Source organism: Bison bison, unplaced genomic scaffold (genome assembly GCF_000754665.1).
Source record: "Bison bison bison isolate TAMUID 2011002044 unplaced genomic scaffold, Bison_UMD1.0 scf7180017864057, whole genome shotgun sequence".
Taxonomy (NCBI): domain Eukaryota; kingdom Metazoa; phylum Chordata; class Mammalia; order Artiodactyla; family Bovidae; genus Bison; species Bison bison.
The window spans coordinates 483,221-489,809 of record NW_011494629.1 but is presented as its reverse complement, the minus strand read 5'-3'; positions in this window follow the sequence as shown (position 1 = coordinate 489,809).

Below are 6,589 nucleotides of genomic sequence, written 5' to 3'. Positions count from 1 at the left end.
AATCAGCCAACATCCCATCTAGTGAACAGAAAAGAGCTCTGAGGATCTGCACAAAATAAGGCTTTCATAGGCATAAGGGGGTGGGAAGAGGAAGGTTCTAGCAAAGAGTAAGGTCACCTCACTATGGGGAAAAGACAGGGTCTATTGGGAAGATCACCTCACTAGTACTGACCAGGTAATCCCAGACTAACTGGTTAAAGGTGATATTTCTGGGAAAAGCTGAAATTGCATTTGGGTTAGGTAATAAGTCTCAGTTGGTTGACATGGAGCTTAGTACAAGTGACTCCATTTTGGACCTTTTGTTTCTTCCTGTTTTTTTTTTTTTCTTTTTAAATTGTGATTAAAATAACTTTACAGAATTTACCCCAAGGAGGAAGAAATAGCCTCTGTTAGGCTATGGATGTAGGAATTAAAATGCATTTATTTATGTGGCCCAGCCTGAGAGCTGACTGTGCTGTTAAGGAACGTGTAAATCTCTGCCACAGATGGTGGAGAGAACAGTGATGATTAAACGTTTCATCAGAGGCCTTATACTTTGTTGTGTGTTCATTGTGGCTACAGGAAAGGATGCTGTAACAGATCTTTAAATAGCAAACCTGCGGCTAAATTTCACTTCATCCATCAAAAGCCGCTGCTATGCAATGACCTAATTTTAGCTGCTTATCAATTCCCCAGTGCTTGTTCGTTGATGTAACTTTGATCCTCTGATGTTAGATGACTTTGTGCTGAATATAGCTAGAATTTAATATGAATCATTTGGATGGCTGCCCAGCTGAGCTCAAGCATGTAAGTGTATGTCTGTGTGTGTGTGTGTGTGTGTGTGAAAACGGAGGGGGGGTGATGCATGCTGGGAGGTGGATGACAAACACAGATACCAGCTTCCTTAATCTTAGGGCAATCAACTTCCCATCATGTCCTTGGACTTTCACTTTATTTTCCATTGTAACCAACGAGATTCTTCTAGCGGCAAGTACACGTGGGACTTGAGCAATGATATCGTGCTCCTGCCAAGATCTAATGAGAGTGTCAATAATTGCAAGACATTTTAAATGAATGTTTTCTAAGCAAATCATTGCCTTTTCAAAGAGCTTTTCTTTCTGCTTACGGAAAGAGCAACTCAGACACTCTGAGGGAGCCGAGAGCATATTTGATCGCCTTCCTCCTCTCCCATATTCTGGACTGTTAGAGAATGTCTTTTTTCATCTTTTCTACTATCAGGCTTTTCATCTGAACTGTGAGATTTCTTCCCATCATCCTGGCTCTTTGAGGGCATCCGGGTAACACATGTCATTTCTGGATGTGTGTAGGTTCCTTGGCTCTCCTATATTTACTTGCCCTGGTTCGTGTAATTTCTTGCCCCACAACAGAGTCATGATATTTGATTTCCATTTTCTGAACATTGCAGGTGAAGCTGAAAGCCAGGGGGATGGAGAGATTTTCTGGGACATACTAGCCTTCCTGGATAGATTTGGCCTAGGGGCTACCAGCCTAGATCTGCCTTCTCACTCAGGTGGGAGTGGAGGAGGGGCTCTCTCTAATTTCTATTTTCTTCTTTTTCCTGGATTTAACCACTGCTTACTTATAACCTCCTCCCCTCAGATAGAGCCTGGGAGAGGGTAATAAAGCTTAAATCTGACTTGGCTGCCTGATAACAGTCTGGTGGAGAAAGAAATCAAGACCCTTCATCCCAGGATTGTATGTGCATTTTCATCTTCCTTGCTGTTTCTGTCTGCCGTCATCAAGGGTGCATGCAAAAACAGGCATGGGCAGATACGTACTGGGGCGTGGTGCAGGAGGAGTTCGTAATGGATATAAGATGTCTTAAGATCCTCAGAGGAAAGTTGCCTTTAGAAAGAAATAATTAGCTGCTGCAAAGAAGTGCCTAGAATGAAATCAACTTAAATATAAACCCTGACTGTTCAAACCAGTTTCTAGGTAGCTTGACTAATGTTAGAGATGGACCTCTGCAACAATCTGTGGGACACCTTAGCTAGATAGGAACAGAACACTCTATTTCATACCCTAGCCTCTCCGTAACACTTCAAATACTGTTCTTACAGCTTGTTTGGTTACCATACTCCCCTTTTTTTGGGAAAGCAGGGAGGCCTGTGCTTGCCAACATGTCTGTGAACGTCTACACAGGGCCAACAGTGTGTGAAACTTCATCCCCGACAAAGCATGCAGTGGGGAGTGTTGATGGGAGTGGGGGTCCCTTCAGAGTTAGACGAGAGAATTGCTGGGTGTCGGGGCCTCCACAGGAAGTGGTTCAGCTAAAACAGCAGCAGTGGCTAATGTGATCAGCCCTCACTGGTCAGAATGCATCGTAAGACTGAGCATGGTTTAGAGGAAAGCAATCAACTCCACAGGTGTGTATTAAAAGTGGTAAAAGCACCTTAATAGTAATTCCAAGAAACACTTGTAAAACACTTACTACACATTGCTGCTGCTAAGTTGCGTCAGTCGTGTCTGACTCTGTGTGACCCCATAGACGACAGCCCACCAGGCTCCCCCATTCCGGGGATTCTCCAGGCAAGAATACTGGAGTGGGTTGCCATTTCCTTCTCCAATGCATGAACGTGAAAAGTGAAAGTGAAGTCGATCAGTCGTGTCTGACTCTTTGAGACCCCAGGGACAGTAGCCTACCAGGCTCCTCCGTCCATGGGATTTTCCAGGCACTAGACACTCTTTAAATGCTTTCTAAAGATGGCTATACTTAACCCTTCCAATTACCTTAGGGAATAAGTTTTATAATTGTTTCCACTTCACAGAAGAGTAAGCTGAGGCTGGGACCTCCTGGGTGGTCCAGTGGTTAAGAACTTGCCTTGCAGTGCAGGGGATGTAGGTTCGATCTCTGGCTGGGGAATGAAGATCCCACATGCTCTGGGGAAGCTAGGTCCATGCACTGCAGTGAAAGATCCTGCAAGATGCAAAGAAGTTCCCGTGTTGCAACTAAGACTTGATGTGGCCAAATAAATAAATAAGAAGAGTAAACGGAGACCCAAAGAGGTCAAATACCCAATACTTGACACATCCAATACCCAGCAGACTCAGCACTCAAAGCTAGGCAAAGTCCAGATTGTGTGTTTTTGATACTAGCCTATTCTGCCTCTAACACCCCACTCCAGTACTCTTGCCTGGAGAATCCCAGGGACAGCAGAGCCTGGTGGGCTGCTGTCTATGGGGTCGCACAGAGTCGAACACGACTGAAGCGACTTAGCAGCAGCAGCAGCAGCAGCATTCTGCCTGTAAAGAACTAGAAATCTCCAGCAAGCGTCCTGTGACTCCTCCAAAAGTAGTCTGCCGACCTCAGTGACAGCAGCCAGTGGTTCTGGCTGTGTGTAGAGATCCTGTGTGTGGAGTTGCTGTCGTCAGCCATGAAAGTGCCTTTGCGATGGGTGTCTGATTAAGTGGCTCCTGGAGTAAGGACATCAGATCCCAGTGCTGATCTGAAGTAAGAATGTTCAGCCTAAAAGTAGTTTAGTCCACAGCTCTTCCTAAGAGCAGTTTATCTGGACCAGCACGAATATTGATAACACTGAAGTTCATATGTGACTTGAGTTGGTCATTTCCTTGAGATGTTCCCTGTGGTCAGAATAGACTTGCAGGGGAAGCAGGCACTGTCAGCTCTCTTGTCAGGCAAGCATGGCCTGCCCTGATGTTCCTGTATGTCAGAGGATCCACAGCATGGAATTACATGGGAAGAACCAGACTGATCAGTGTCTGAAACAGTGGAGTCAGATATCAGTCCCAGAGGGTCCTTTGATCACAGAGTAGCCTAAGGATGGAGAAGGCTGTCTAAGCTGTGGACTATTTGGGGGTTAGCAAAGGATGCAGGACTGTAGAGCATCCTGAATCAGAGAACAGAGAGGATGGATCTGTGGATGGAAAATAATCAAATGCTTGGAGTAAGACATGAAGGAAGGAGGACTTTAGAAGCTCTTTCCAGAATTGGCTCAGAGGGAAAAGCGTCTGCCTGCAATGCGGGAGACCTGGGTTCGACCCCTGGGTCGGGAAGATCCCCTGGAGAAGGAAATGGCAATCCACTCCGGTACTTTTGCCTGGAAAATCCCATGAAAGGAGAAGCCTGGTAGGCTACAGTCCATAGGGTCACAAAGAGTAGGACACGACAGCGACTTCACTTTCCCTTTCCAGAAACCCAAGGGAGTTGGGGGCAGAGGGAGGCAACCATCTGTTATGGGCTGAGTTATAGTCTCCAAAATACATATTCCTAACCCCCAGTATCTCAGAATATAGCTATATTTGGGAATAAAGCTTTTAAAGTGAAAATTAGGTTTAAATGGGGTCATCAGGGTAGGCCCAATGACCTACAAGCGACATCAAGCTACCTGGAGTCGTTATAAAAAGAAGTGATTAGGACAGAGACACACACAGAAGGAAGTCCACATGAAGACACAGGGAGAAGACAGCTGTCTACAAGCCAGAGAGAGAGGCTTCAGAGGAAACCAGCCCTGCCGACACCAGGATCTCAGACTTCAACCTCCAGAACTATGAGAAATAAATGTCTGCTGCTTTTGTCACAGCAGCCTGCCCTGACTGATACACTGCTCTTCTCCCCTCTCCAAAGCCAGCTGCAGTCTCTGGAGTTGCCTCTGAGATGGCCCTGACTCAGGTGTAAACTGTGCCTTCTGTCCTGGAAAATGCTGCAACACTTAATAAAAAGAGAGACAGGGGTTCATTTCCTCTCAAATAATAAATGCTGTGATCCCAAGGTGCTGCTCATCGATTCACTCCTTCACCAAATTCATACAGTGGCAACCTCAGTCCATGCACTAAACTCACCCCTCACAGCTGCAGCCCTGAACTGTGATCCAAAGATGTGTTCGAAGGTGTGCTGGAATAGGAACAGAGGTGGTATGCAAGGTGATCTAGGCCAGGACAACAGAGAACAGTCAGCAGGAACAGGGTCCACTTCCTATGCAGCTCTGAGGAGCTGGGACTTCTCCAAAAGTACCAGAGTGGATTGCCATTTCCTTCTCCAGGGGATCTTCCCGACCCAGGGGTCGAACCCAGGTCTCCCGCATTGCAGGCAGACGCTTTTCCCTCTGAGCCAATTCTGGAAAGAGCTTCTAAAGTCCTCCTTCCTTCATGTCTTACTCCAAGCATTTGATTATTTTCCATCCACAGATCCATCCTCTCTGTTCTCTGATTCAGGATGCTCTACAGTCCTGCACCCTTTGCTAACCAGACTCTGAGGGAAAGGCTGTATGCATGAGGTCCTTCAAGGAGACATTGGAATAAGTTGGCCCTGGATTTGGCAAAGCAGCTTAATTATGAGCTGAAATTGCTGCTGGGGGAGAGGTCTTCTTCCACTAGAAAATCCCTCTGTCCATTCCCAGCTGGGAACATAACCCTTTCTGGATCCTACAACAGCAAGGCCACCTCTGATCTGGGGCTCCCTACTATTTAACCTGAAGGTGTGTGACAACCTTGAGTGGGCAGAGGGAACTGCAATCCACTTAGGGGGGTTCAGGACTGCAGAGGGAAGTCAGGGTGAGCAACATGAATGGTTTGTCTTGAGGCAGAGCTGATGGAATAACTTGAGAACTTCAGTAAGAATAGGAGGAGAACTTTCAAAGAGATGAGGTCACAGCACAAAAGTCCAAAAATAAAGTGCATGAATTCTGATTTAAAACTTCAGGAGATGAATCGTAAAAGGATCACCTTTGCTGGGGCCCAAGTGTATCTCTGGTTTGAAAGATGTGGTGGAATAAACCTCTCAGCCAGAGAGCTGATGAGAAATTATGAGTGAGAAGATGAGAAGCACAAGAAGCAGGATGTCTAACATAAATTGTAGGAATCTGTAATGAAGAAAGGAATAGATAGACAAATAGTAACTAAGGAGCCAGTGTAAGAAGACCACCCCATGTTGAAGAAACACTTGACTTTGCATATTCAATGGTCTCTCTGAGTCTCAAGCACAATGAACAAAATTAAATATGTTTATAAACATATTCCAGAGAGTTTCCTGATAAGATAAAGTGAATAATACCTGTAAGCATTCAGAAAAAAAAGTTCAAAACATGTTCAGTTCAGTTCAGTCACTCAGTCGTGTCCGACCCTTTGCAACCCCATGAACTACAGCACGCCTGGCTTCCCTGTCTATCACCAACTCCCAGAGTTTACCCAAACTCATGTCCATTGAGTTGATGATGCCATCCAACCATCTCATCTTCTGCTGTCCCCTTCTCCTCCTGCCTTCAACCTTTCCCAGCATCAGGGTCTTTTCAAATGAATCAGCTCTTTGCATGAGGTAGCCAAAGTATTGGAGTTTCAGCTTCAACATCAGTCCTTCCATTGCACACTCAGGACTGATCTCTAGGATGGACTAGTTGGATCTCCTTGCAGTCCAAGGGACTCTCAAGAGTCTTCTCCAACACCACAGTTCAAAAGCATCAATTCTTCGGTGCTCAGCTTTCTTTATAGTCCAACTCTCACATCCATACATGACTACTGGAAAAACCATAGCTTTGACTAGATGGACCTTTGTTGGCAAAGGAATGTCTCTGTTTTTTAATATGTTGTCTAGGTTGGTCATAACTTTCCTTTCAAGGAGTAAATGTCTTTTAAT